We start from the raw sequence: 12,929 nt of genomic DNA on the forward strand, positions 1-12,929 counted from the left end.
AATGTAATACTAAGATCCCAGGTGCAATGTTCACCGCGGGAGTGGAGATCTGAGAGAGTTTGGTAAGAAGTATGTTATATAATGTGGATGAGAAATGCTTAGATTCTGGCCATTGCTGCAAGGACCCTTCCAAGTGGTATGATCCCAAGAAAAGTATGTCAATTGCTTATAAGAAATAGCAGAGCTCTAGTCTGGAGAAACATCTCGAAGTCTCTGATGAAGAAACTTATTTCAGTTGAGCCTAACATGTCAGTATGTCATTTATCTTTTGCATACTCCAGTCCAGCTACACACACTGTCATCAGATGAGGATCTTCTTGCTCCAAGGAGAATTCTGGGTTGTTCTGAAGCAATGAGCAGTAAGTGTACTGCCAAGGATGTGCTGGGAAATTTAGTACCCTTTATAATACAATAGTATCCAACAACCTTGCATGTGGTTGCAATATCTGTTACAGTGGTTGGATGTAGAATAAATTCCCACATTAGATCCCAAACAATTCAATGGTTATTTTGGTGTCATAACAATCTTGTCTCTCTCAGAAAGGGCCCTGCTGAACTTTAGAACAGAAAGTCCTTCTGGGGGCACAGAAGCCTCCAGGTCACCACCAGCTTGTGGTCTTGCTCCATGTTCCACAGCATGGATATGAACTTGTTGTGTACAGAGGTTGGGGCACATGTCAAACAGGAAGTCAGACACTATATTAAAATCCCCACACAACTTTAAAAAATCATGCTCTGTCAAGTGGGGATATTTCTCAGGCCAAAACTGCAGTATCTCATGCAGCAAAACTTATATCCGAGTTATAGACTCATAGAGTTTAAGCACAGAAAGGACTATTAGATTATCTAGACTGACCTCTTGTATACAACAAGTCCTTAAATTTCACCCATTTGCGCCCATATTGACCCAATAACTTGTATTTCTCTAAAGCTTCTCTTCCTGAAAGGCACCCGTTCTTGATTTGAAAAGTTCAAGAGATGAAGAATCCACCACTTCCCTTGGTAGTTTTTCCAATGGTTAGTCACCCTTATTGTTAAAAATTTTTGCCTAATTTCTCATTTGAATTTGTCTGGCTTCAGCTTCCGGCCATTTGATGCTCTTTATGGCTTTCTCTGCTAGATCAAAGAGCCCTTTAGCACTTGGTGTTTTCTCCCCATGAAAATACTTGCACTGTAATCGTGTCACCTTTCAGTCTTCTTTTTGATAAACTAAACAGATGGAGCTCTTAAAGTTTCTCGCTGAGGCATTTTCTTCAGCCCTTGCATGATTTATGTGGCTATTGTCGACACCCACTCCAATTTTTCAACATCCTTTTTAAACTGTGGGCATCAGAACTGGATGCAGTATTCCAGTATCAGTCTCACCAATGCCATAAACAGAGGTAAATGTACTCACTGCTATCCTGTTTCTACATCAAAAATTGCATTAGCCCTTTAAAGCAGAGCATTGCACTGGGAGCTCATCTTCAGTTGCTTGTCCACTAGGACCCCGAAATCCTTTTCAGAGTGACTGCTTTCCAGGATACAGCCCCCCATTCTGTAGGCATGGCTTGCCTTGTTCCTAGATGTATAACTCTGCATTTGGCTGTATTAAAAAGCATTTTGTTTGAATGGGCCCACCTTACCAAGTGATTGAGATCATTGTGTATGACTGCCCAGTCTTCATAATTATTTAGCCACTCTGCCAATCTTTCTGTCCGTCCATCCACAAAGTTTATCTACTGTGATTTTTATCTTTACTTCCAGATCATTGATGAAAATGTCGAGCAGCATCAGGGCTAGTACCGATCTTTGCAGAACCTCACTGGAAACACCCCTATTCAAATGATGATTCCCCACGGACACCTACTTTTTGAGAACTGTCAGCCAGTTTTTTATCCATTTAACTTGTGCCCTTTTGATATTGTATAATGCTAATTTTTTTAATCCAAATGCTGTGCAGTACTAAGTCAAACACCTTACAAAAGCCTAAGTTTGCACAGTTACCTTTATCAACCAGACTTGTCATCTCACTAAAGAATGAAATCCAGCTTGTTTGACGAGGCCTATGTTGACTGTCATTTAAATTATATTCCTATCTTTAATTATTTATCAATTGAATCTTGTATCAGCTTTTCCATTATTTCGAGCTGGACTGATGTCAGGCTAACTAGCTTATAGGTCCTCGTGCTACCCCACTTGCCCTGTCTAAATATTGGCACAACATTAGCACTCCTCCAGTATTCTGGAATTTCCCCAGTATTCCAAGATGTATTAAAAATGAACATTAGAGGAGCATAAATCTCCTCCGTCAGCTCTTTTAGGATCTTTGGGTGCAAGTACATGCACAGTCTCTGAGAAGAGCACATAATGGACATCCAGGTCAGTTACTGATATCTCCACTAGGACGGATAGGTTTTGTGCACTATGGGCCTGATCCAAAGTGCACTGGAATCAATGGGAATCTTTCCACTGACTTCAATGGGCTTCAGAGCAGACCCTAAGATTGCACTTCTGAGGAGGTGTAAAGAAGCGCACATTCAGTCTCTTGGTAATTTGGGGTACTCAGTGTGATCAAACTGTCTCCCCTATAGGAGAGTTGTATCAGGAAGTCCTTTTGTTCAGATGGGTTATATTTTCTTTTACATTTAATGGAACCTCTTGACATTGTATGTGTAGAATTTCACAGTGACTGGTGGTGCTGCTCAGCAGCATGCTGGAGACTATTTATGCAGTAGTGCCCAGGGAATTAAAAGAGATTCTCCTTCGGGTCATGAAAGAAACCAGTGTTAATTCACCAGGAAAACAAGCAAATCAAAACTGTGATGTTTTAGTGCTAGGGTGTCCACCACAGATGGTAGCCTACTGTATGAGTCTGTGCAGTGAGCATACACCAGGCCACAGCGAGTAGAGAGAAACACAAGTTGCACTGTGTTACAGCACGGCTAGTTTCAAATGCTCTCTGTTGTATTCAACAACGTACTTCAAGTGCCCTTTGCTGAGGAGTCCTATTTATAAAAGGAGACAGAGGCTGCAATAAGCTAAAGAGAAGGAAACAACTGTTTCACAGTAGAGAAAGTAAATATAGGCTAGCAAATTGTGTAGCTCAAGTAACACAGAGGTCATCACAGACCAATTAAGCCCATTACTATCCTTGCTCAGATATAAGCTGGAAGACTATGATGGTGGAAAAAAGAAAGAAAGATCAAGAAAAGAGGAGGAGGAGGTGGAAGACAGGGAAATCATGGAAAGCAGAACTAATATGGGTGTTGCCAAATGGAAGAATATGACCCTGCCTGGATCTTATTAGACTGCAAGAAAAGACATGCCCAACTAAAGAGTTAGTTTTTAAACCCTTCAGCTAGAACCTTGCCAGGAGAGCAAGGTCATAAAAGACAACACTGATGACAGGAAAGTGCCTTCAGAGCTTGCATTAACTATAAGTAGTAACACAGCATTATGAAAAGGCTCAAGCATCATGATGTTATGTAAACCAGAAAGAGGAAAGCACAGAGTTTAGTTAGCAGTTACTCTAGTCCTGCAGCAGCTCCTGATTAGATCTTCCACTCTCAAGACTCTGGGCATATTTCATCACTTCTGAGTCTTTAAAAGTGAAGGCCTTGCTGCCTTTGAAAACTTTGAGGATGACAGAGTGGAGAGTCAAAATGGAGGTCTTTTTTTCTTCCTTTCGGGGTGTAACCTGTGTGCTGCCTAGAAAAGTCTTGAAAGAAAAACAGTTTCTCTCCCCCGATAGGTGATAGTCTTCAGATTTAGGCCACAGCCAAGATGCTCTGGAAGTCGATGGGTTTATGAAACCTATTGATTATAGGTTTAGGTCAAGAGCCATTGCCAGTGCTGGTACTAGGGGCCTTGTGAGCCTTCTTGATTTTTCCCTTTCTTGAGTTCAAGGTTGAATATTTGGGGAATCCAGGTAGAAGAAAATACCAGAGGACCACAACTTCAGGAAACCCAACCAGTCTGAGTCTACATCTGCGCTTGGAGCTGGAAGTGTGAGTCCCATCTCGCATAGACATATACTCGGACTAGCTTTCATCAACCCAGCACTCTAAAAACAGTAGTGTAGACCAGTCCGCATAGCATGGGCAGCGGCGAGCAGCGGCACAGGCTAGCTGCCTCAGGTATGTACAGAGGGGCCCCAGAAGGTTTGTACTTGGGGTGGCTAGCCCATGCTGCCCCTTGCTGCTGCCTATGCTGCACTTCTATTTTTAGCGCGCTAGTTGAGTGAGAGCTAGCGCAAGTATGTCTACTTGAGCTGGGAGTCACACCCCCGAGCTCCACCCGTAGCCCATCGTCTGAGCTTCAGACTTCTGCTTCCTGCACCCTCTTCCCTGCTCTCTCTGTAAAAAGGGCACCTTGTGTGAGGAGGCTGCGGAAGCAACTGAGCTGCAGCATGTGCAGTTTCAGTGGACGCAAACAGCTCCGCAGCTCTGATCTCACTGTGAAACTCGTTCACGCGGGAGATGAGTCGATCTAATGAAGACGATCGCAGGAAGAACTTAACTGCACAGAATTTGGCATGTCAGGCTAGTTGTGGTCTGATTGGAAATAATGTCATGAATCGCTTCAGGTGTTAGGTCTCCTGAGCTGCAGCAGTGCACCATCCAGGCCTCCTCTGGCTCAGGACTAACTTTGCTGATGCACTCTGAGTCTTGACATCCTATTTGAGTGTAATTTTCTTTTTAGCACTCAGAAATTATTCCTTTGTTCTCAGTGGGAGAAGAAATTGGTAGGATAGAACTTGCTAGGGTTAGGAATTAGGCAGGAAGTCTCTGACAGCTCTCAAAAAAACAAAATCCAGTACCAACCATAATACTAACTCATTCCTCTTAACATAGCTCATTGGGGACAGATTGTTGATTTCTTTAGGTATAAATTAGCGAGAGCAGGAATCCTCTCTCTCTCTCTCGCTCTCTCTCTCTCTCTCTCACACACACACACACACACACACAAAAAAGCTTTCCAAAGTTTTGAACCACATATGTTCTTTTTTTAAAGGTTCTTTTGTTGGGATTGTTGCCGAGAGATAACTGAACATCCTTCCAGCCTTAACTATTCTTTAACTATTTTTTTCCTTGGGAATATTTGTAAAAATCCTTCTTATTTCCCTTCAAACATTTTGGATGGTAAAAAGAAAAGGAGTACTTGTGGCACCTTACTTTTGGCTCAGATCCTTAACTGACTGTTGAGTAATTCTGGTTAGGTTTCGTTCTCTCTTCTAGTACCTAATATTTCTTCACCTCAAATCTTTCAATGCTCCCATGCAATTGGACATCTTTTTATGGTCCCAGAATTCTTCTTTGTCTTTCTGAGCAATTAGGCTGAAGTGCATTAGTTATGGTGTCTCATCAGATTCTCCAGCTTTCTTCCACACTGATGAGCTTTTAATACTTCGCCTACTACCCTACTGAAGCTCACTGGCCTCTGCACTTAGATTGTAAGCTCTCTGGGGCAGAGGCTGTCTTTTTATTTTGTGTTTGTCTGGCACACTGGGCTCCTGGTCCACTACTCGGGCTCCTAGGTGCTATCATAAGACAAATAATAGATTTTTTGATGCCTCAAATTTTCTGTTCTGAAACTCTAATGCTCATGTATTCTGTGAATTTATTCTTTCATATGCTAAATTCAAGTAACTCAAGATCTCTAGTTTTAATTTTTCATAGTATGTCCTTTCAAATTTTCAAGCACAGTATGTAGGATGAGGAAAGATGGCTTTTCCTCTGGTAGAAGTCTCTGCTTTCTGTCTCCTACCAAATGCAGGAACCTCTTTAGTGATGTATGTTTGAGAGGTGTTGCATAACAAATGTAATTTGGATTGTTAAAATCCTTCTTGATTACCATGTCACGCAGTTTAGGGCACGTTTTAGAGTTGGTCTGGGAACTTCTTATTCTTGCTCTCCGCCAGTCCTGGTGATCTGCAGCGTATGTCCTTGGTAAGTTTCCACTTCATTCTTTTTGTCCACCTCATGCAAAGAATTTCACTAATATACTCTTCATTTGTTGTAACTATTCAGGGTCCAGATGCTCAGCTTCTCCTTTACAGATCTACACGCAATGCCTGAGAAAGTCTATTGTATGCTGTCTCCTGCCCTCTGGTCACATTGCTCATTTATACCTGCCTCTGCTGCATTTGCTTCCTATAATCATTGGCTCACACTCCCAGCTACAATATCACAACCAAGAGACAGGCTTAGGATGGTGAGACTGTTAACCATTCCATCAGTAATAGGGTACCTGGAAGGGACCTCAAGAGGTCATCTAGTCCAGCCTCCCCACACAGACAAGACAGTGTTTACCTAGATCATCCCTAAAAAGTGTTTGTCTAACTTGTACTTAACAACTGCCAGTGCTGGGGGGTTCCACAATTTTCACTGGTAACTTATTCCAGTGCTTAACTATCCTTATAGGTAGAAAGTTTTTCCTAATATCTAACCTCAACCTCCCTTACTATGGATTAAACCAATACATTGTGGCTTAAGTTTCAAAAATTGCATTGTACATGACAATGAAGGGATGTGGTATTTCACTGTCATTCTTCTGCCTTATCTGTGTGATGTAAAAGATAACAAATCAATCTTAGTCTATTGCTGTGATAGTCAAACTTATCTCAGCTATTTAGATTGTAAGCTCTTTGCGGAGGGGGGAAGATTGTATTCTCTTCGGTGTGTTCTTTACTTACCATCCCAAACCCGAGTTGCAGTCTTTAGGTGCTATTGGGATACAGATAATAAATAAAATACAATGAAGGCAATCATTTTTTTATTGTATTAGAAAAATAAAGATAATTGGCTAGCTCATTAACCTCCCATCACCTATTCACTCCCTCTTGAAGTCTGACTCCCTTCCAGTCTCGGAGCTTTCCCTCACCACTCATAGACACTAATATAAAGTTTATATTTACTATCTTCCCTTTAAATCCTTTTTTAAAAAAAAAATCTGAGCTCACGTTTTGATGTGCTCATCTTTTTAAGAAGCAGGGATTTTGTTATGGTTCTGTGATATTGCACTTTTTATACAGCATCCTGAAGTGTATTGAAGGAAGTAGGGGAGGGAGGTGATATTTAAATAAAAATACCACCATCAGTAAAGGATTGATGAATAAAAGTGAGCATGTGTATGAATAATAAATTGAATAATAAATTGCCTCAGTATAGCAGTCGTTCATCATTGCTTCAACATGTAGCAGTTGGGAGCCCTCTGCTGGCCATAGGAGGAGATTGCAGAGCAAAGAATGAACATACATGTTACACAACTGCTTCAGGATTTTGATCCCACACTAAATCTTTGTCTGTTTTTCCAGCCTGATAGTAGATCTTTTGTAGTGTTGTTTGGTAACAACCCTTTAAATGTTTACTTTAAAATATATAGAACCAGAGGGCAGACGCACCATGATGTATTTTACAATCAAGCAGCATAAGCTTCCTTGTACTAACTGTGTCCACAATAAGGGGTTCTTCTGGTACAGCTATTTTGGGGGTGGGTGCGAGGGGAAATCACACACACATTCCCAGAATAGTTACACTGGTACAAAGTCTGTGTGGAGTTCAGGCCTAAGAGTGTTTCAACACAACATCCATAGGAGCTCAAAAACTGCAGTGCTGAGGGCCAAGTAAGTTCCTAGAGAGAGCTCCCCAGTACAGGGGTTGTACCACTTTGGTTATACTGGTATAGTTAAAGAGGCACAATTTGTGGGTGTAGACAAGGTCTTCATTCCCCAGCAGCCTGAATCAAGGAATCCTTTGTGCCTGTAGGCTTTAGTCTGAGCGTGTGCAGCATTCATCGATGACACCATTACCTGAACTATGCTTGTGCATGACAGTGGAAATAGGGGCAGAATGTACTCTTACAATTTACCCTATGCAAAATCAACATTCTCCATCAGAAGATATTTTGTTTTTATTTTTTTAACTGAGCAATGGAAAAAAAAAAGACATGTCCCCCTGGAACAGGCCACTGGCCCTTCTAGAGTAGCTCAGGGTGCTGTTAGACAGTTGCCTTTACAAATACAGTACTACTGATGAAGACAAAAAAAACCTGCATATAGTGAATGCACCTGGCCAATTGTGCAATAAAAATACAACGGTTGTGCATGCAAGTTATTTCTTCTTTACTGCCAGATGGTGATTATCTTATACTCTGAATCATGCAGATTAGTAGCCCTTGCAATTTTGTCCTAGCGGGTGCAACTACAGATACTATTCTCATTCAAATAAGTGTCTAAGCCTCTTTTTTTTAACCTAATTAAAGTTACCAGCCACAATGAACAATAAGAACCATAAGGAGCTCATTCCCAAAGGCCATGGTGTCAGGGTCACTGTTCCTCCAAATGTTAGCACCAGTGTAAGGTATGAAAACAAAAGCCTCAACCTGCCTCCCCTCCCCCCAACATCCATTGGTAGAAGAGAAGCTAGAGGCTGGTTGGAAAAATTTGGCCCACCCAGCACCTAGTTTTCTGAGGTGCTGCACTGTCACCGCTCCCAATCCACTTCAGCTGGAGTTGTGGGTGCTCAGCCCCTTGGAAAATCTGCCTCTCTGTTCTGTCTTCCTTCGCTGCACCGTTTTCTTCTGTGTCTACTTGTCATTCACTCAGTGTCTGTTTCCCAAGCAGTCCTCTTTCCTTTTCACCTGCTTCCTCTGTCTCAAGTGTCCCCCCTCTATTCTTTTTGGCCCCTTGCATTCTCTCTCTGTGCTATTCTGACCTCTGCGTATATTTTAGCAGGCAGCAGTAGGGCTGGGTGGATGGTGCAGCTTGGGTGAGATGCCAGTGAGTGATGAAGGGTTATGCAATAGTGGGCAGCCAAGTCTCAGGATCCCTGGAATCTTCATTTCTAGGCTTCCTGACATTAGGGTATTTAAAATGGGGTCAAACTTTTGCCATTTTTTTACATAAGAAAGGCCATACTGGGTCAGACCAAAGATCCATCTAGCCCAGAATCCTGTCCTCTGACAGTGGCCAATGCCCGGTGCCCCAGAGGGAATGAACAGAACAGGTAACCGTCAAGTGATCAATCTCCTGTCGCCCATTCCCAGTTTCTGGCAAACAGAGGTAGGGACACCATCCCTGCCCGTCCTGGCTAATAGCCATTGATGGACTTTCCTCCATGAACTTATCTAGTTCTTTTTTAAACCCTGTTATAGTCTTGGCCTTCACAACATCCTCTGGCAAAGAGTTCCATAGGTCGACTGTGCGTTGTGTGAAAAAATACTACCTTTTGTTTGTTTTAAACCTGCTGCCCATTAATTTAATTTAGTGACCCCCTAGTTCTTGTGTTATGAGAAGGAGTAAACAGCACTTCCTTATTTACTTTCTTCACACCGGTCACGATTTTATAGACCTCTATCATATCCACCCTAGTAGTCTCTTTTCCAAGCTGAAAAGTCCCAGTCTTATTAATTGCTCCTCATATGGAAGCTGTTCCATACCCCTAATCATTTTTGTTGCCCTTTTCTGAACCTTTTCCAATTCCAGTATATCTTTTTTGAGATGCAGCGGCCATATCTCCATGCAGTATTCAAGATTTATATAGAGGCAATATGATATTTTCTGTCTTATTATCTATCCCTTTCTTAATGATTCCCGACATTCTGTTCGCTTTTGTGACTGCTGCTGCACACTGAGTGGATGTTTTCAGAGAACTATCCACAATGACTCCAAGATCTCTTTCTTGCACGGTAACAGCTAATTTAGATGTGTAGTTGAGATTATGTTTTCCAATGTGCATTACTTCACATTTATCAACACTGAATTTCATCTGCCATTTTGTTGCCCAGTCACCCAGTTTTGTGAGATCCTTTTGTAACTCTTCACAGTCTGCTTTGGACTTAACTATCTTGTGTAGTTTTGGATCATCTGCAAATTCTGCAACCTCACTGTTTACCCCTTTTTCCAGATCATTTATGAATATGTTGAACAGGACTAGGCCCAGTACAGACTCCTGAGGATACCACTATTTACCTCGCTCCAGTCTGAAAACGGACCATTTATTTCTGTCCTTTGTTTCCTATCTTTTAACCAGTTACTAATCCATGAGAGGACCTTCCCTCTTATCCCATGACTGCTTACTTTGCTTAAGAGCCTGTGGTGAGGGACCTTGTCAAAGGCTTTCTGAAAGTCTATGTACACTATATCCACTGGATCCCCCTTGTCCTCATGCTATTGACCCCCTCAAAGAATTCTAGTAGATTGGTGAGGCATGATTTCCCTTTACATAAACCATGTTGACTCTTCCCAAACAAATTATGTTCATCTATGTGTCTGACAATTTTGTTCTTTACTATAGTTTCTACCAGTTTGTCCGGTACTGAAGTCAACTACTGGCCTGTAATTGCCGGGATCACCTCTGGAGCCCTTTTTAAAAATTGGCATCACATTAGCTATCCTCTATTCATTTGGTACAGAAGTGGATTTAAATGATAGGTTACAGACTACAGTTATTAGTTCTGCAATTTCACATTCGAGTTCCTTCAGAACTCTTGGGTGAATGCCATCTGGTCCTGGTGACTTATTACTGTTTATCAATTTGTTCCAAAACCTCCTCTAATGACACATCAATCTGCTACAGTTCCTTAGATCTGTCACCTAAAAAGAATAGCTTAGGTTTGGGAACTTCCCTCACATCCTCACCTGTGAAGACTGATGCAAAGAATTCATTTAGTTTCTCTGCCATGGCCTTATTGTCCTTGAGTGCTCCTTTAGCATCTTTATTGCCCAGTGGCCGCACTGGTTGTTTAGCAGGCTTCCTGCTTCTGATGTACTTAAATTTTTTTTTGCTATTACTTTTTGAATCTTTGGCTAGCTGTTCTTCAAATTGTTTTTTGGTGTTTCTAATTACATTTTTATACTTCATTTGCCAGAGTTTATGTTCCTTTCTATTTTCCTCACTAGGCTTTAACTTTCACTTTTTAAAGGATGCCTTTTTGTCTCTCACTGCTTCTTGTACTTCGTTGTTTAGCCAGGGTGGCACTTTTTTGGTTCGCTTACTATATTTTTTAATTTGGGATATACACTTAAGCTGAGCCTCTATTATGGTGTCTTTTAAAAGTTTCCATGCAGCTTGCAGGGGTTTCACTCTAGTCACTGTACCTTTTAATTTCTGTTAACTAACTTCCTCATTTTTGATTTGACCCCCTTTCTGAAATTAAATGCTACAGTGTTGGGCTGCTGTGGTGTTTTCCCTGCCACAGGGATGTTAAATTTAATTATAAAAATTTAATTATGATGGTCACTATTACCAAGCAGTCCAGCTATATTCACCTCTTGGATCATATCCTGTGCTGCCCTTAGGACTAAATCAAGAATTGCCCTCTCCTCTTGTGGGTTCCAGGACCAGCTGCTCCAAGCAGCAGTAATTTAAGGTGTCAAGAAACTTTATTTCTGCATCCCATCCTGAGGTGACATGTACCCAGTCAATATGGGGATAGTTGAAATCCCCCATTAATATTGATTTTTTTTATTTTTATAGCTTCTTTAATCTCCCTGAGCATTTCACAGTCACTATCACCATCCTGGTCAGGTGGTCGGTAATATATCCCTACTTCTATATTCTTATTATTCAAGCATGGCATTACTATCCATAGAGATTCTATGGTACAGTTTGGTTCATTTAAGATTTTTACTTCATTTGACTCTATGCTTACTTTCATATATAGTGCCACTCCCACCAGGACAAACTGTTCTGTCCTTCCAATATATTTTGTACCCTGGTATTACTGTGTCCCATTGAGTATCCTCATTCCACAAGTTTCAGTGATGGCTGTTATATCAATATCCTCATTTAATACGAGGCATTCTAGTTCACCCATCTTATTATTTAGACTTCTAGCATTTGTATTATAAGCTCTTTAAAAACTTGTCACTTTTTAGCTGTCTGCCATTACATGATGTAATTGAATGGGACTCTTTTTCATTTAACTGTTTCTCATCAGATCCTACCTGTATTTTATCATCTTCCATCCTCTCCTCCTTACTAGGACATAGAGAATCTCCATTAATAGATCCTCCCCTAAGGGCTGGCTCTGTCCGAACCAGGTGCTCCTCCACACGTGTCGGCTTCCCCCAGCCCTTAGTTTAAAAACTGCTCTATGACCTTTTTAATTTTATGTGCCAGCAATCCGGTTCCATTTTGGTTTAGGTGGAGCCCATCCTTCCTGTATAGGCTCCCCCTTTCCCAAAAGTTTCCCCAGTTCCTCATAAATCTAAACCCCTCCTCCCTGCCCCATCATCTCATCCACAGATTGAGACCCTGCAGTTCTGCCTGACTGGCCCTGCATAGGGAACTGGAAGCATTTCAGAGCATTTGTATTATGGTAGTGACTACAGGTCACCACCAAGATGACAGGTTCTGTCAGGGGCTCTGGAACAATTTGTACAGTGGGGGTGCTGAGAGCCATTGAACCAAACTGTAAATCCTGTATATAATGGAAACCACTTCAAGCCAGGGGGTGTGGCAGCACCCCAGTACCCCTAGATCCAGAACCTATGGGGTCTGTACACACACAGACCCTGTCCTGAAGCATTTATAACCAAAATAGAAAGTCCAGTCAAAGGGCAGAAGGGGTCACACAGACACAGAGCAGTGAAGTGACATGCGCAGGGTCACCCAGAAGGTCAGGGGCAGATCTGGGAATAGAATCCAGGTTTCCTTAGGCCCAGTCGAGAGCCCCTAAAGAGACAGGGATGTTGTTCCTGGTGGCAGCTTGGCTATTTCCAGTTTTAACTCTTTCTAACTGAAGTTTTATTTTCTGCTTGTTTATGAATTCTTTCCCCGTGTTTTTAAATTGCCCCATGTGTCTAAAGGGGATTTGCGTTTTATAACAGGGCTCCATCAATGTGTTTTTGAAATACACAGTGCTAGGGTGGTTCTCTTTTTACAACTTTTTTCTGTGACATTGCACTTCGCAATTTCTGCAAATTTGTAAATAAAAGGGGAAAG

This window comes from Chelonia mydas, chromosome 1, assembly GCF_015237465.2.
Source record: "Chelonia mydas isolate rCheMyd1 chromosome 1, rCheMyd1.pri.v2, whole genome shotgun sequence".
Lineage (NCBI taxonomy): Eukaryota > Metazoa > Chordata > Testudines > Cheloniidae > Chelonia > Chelonia mydas.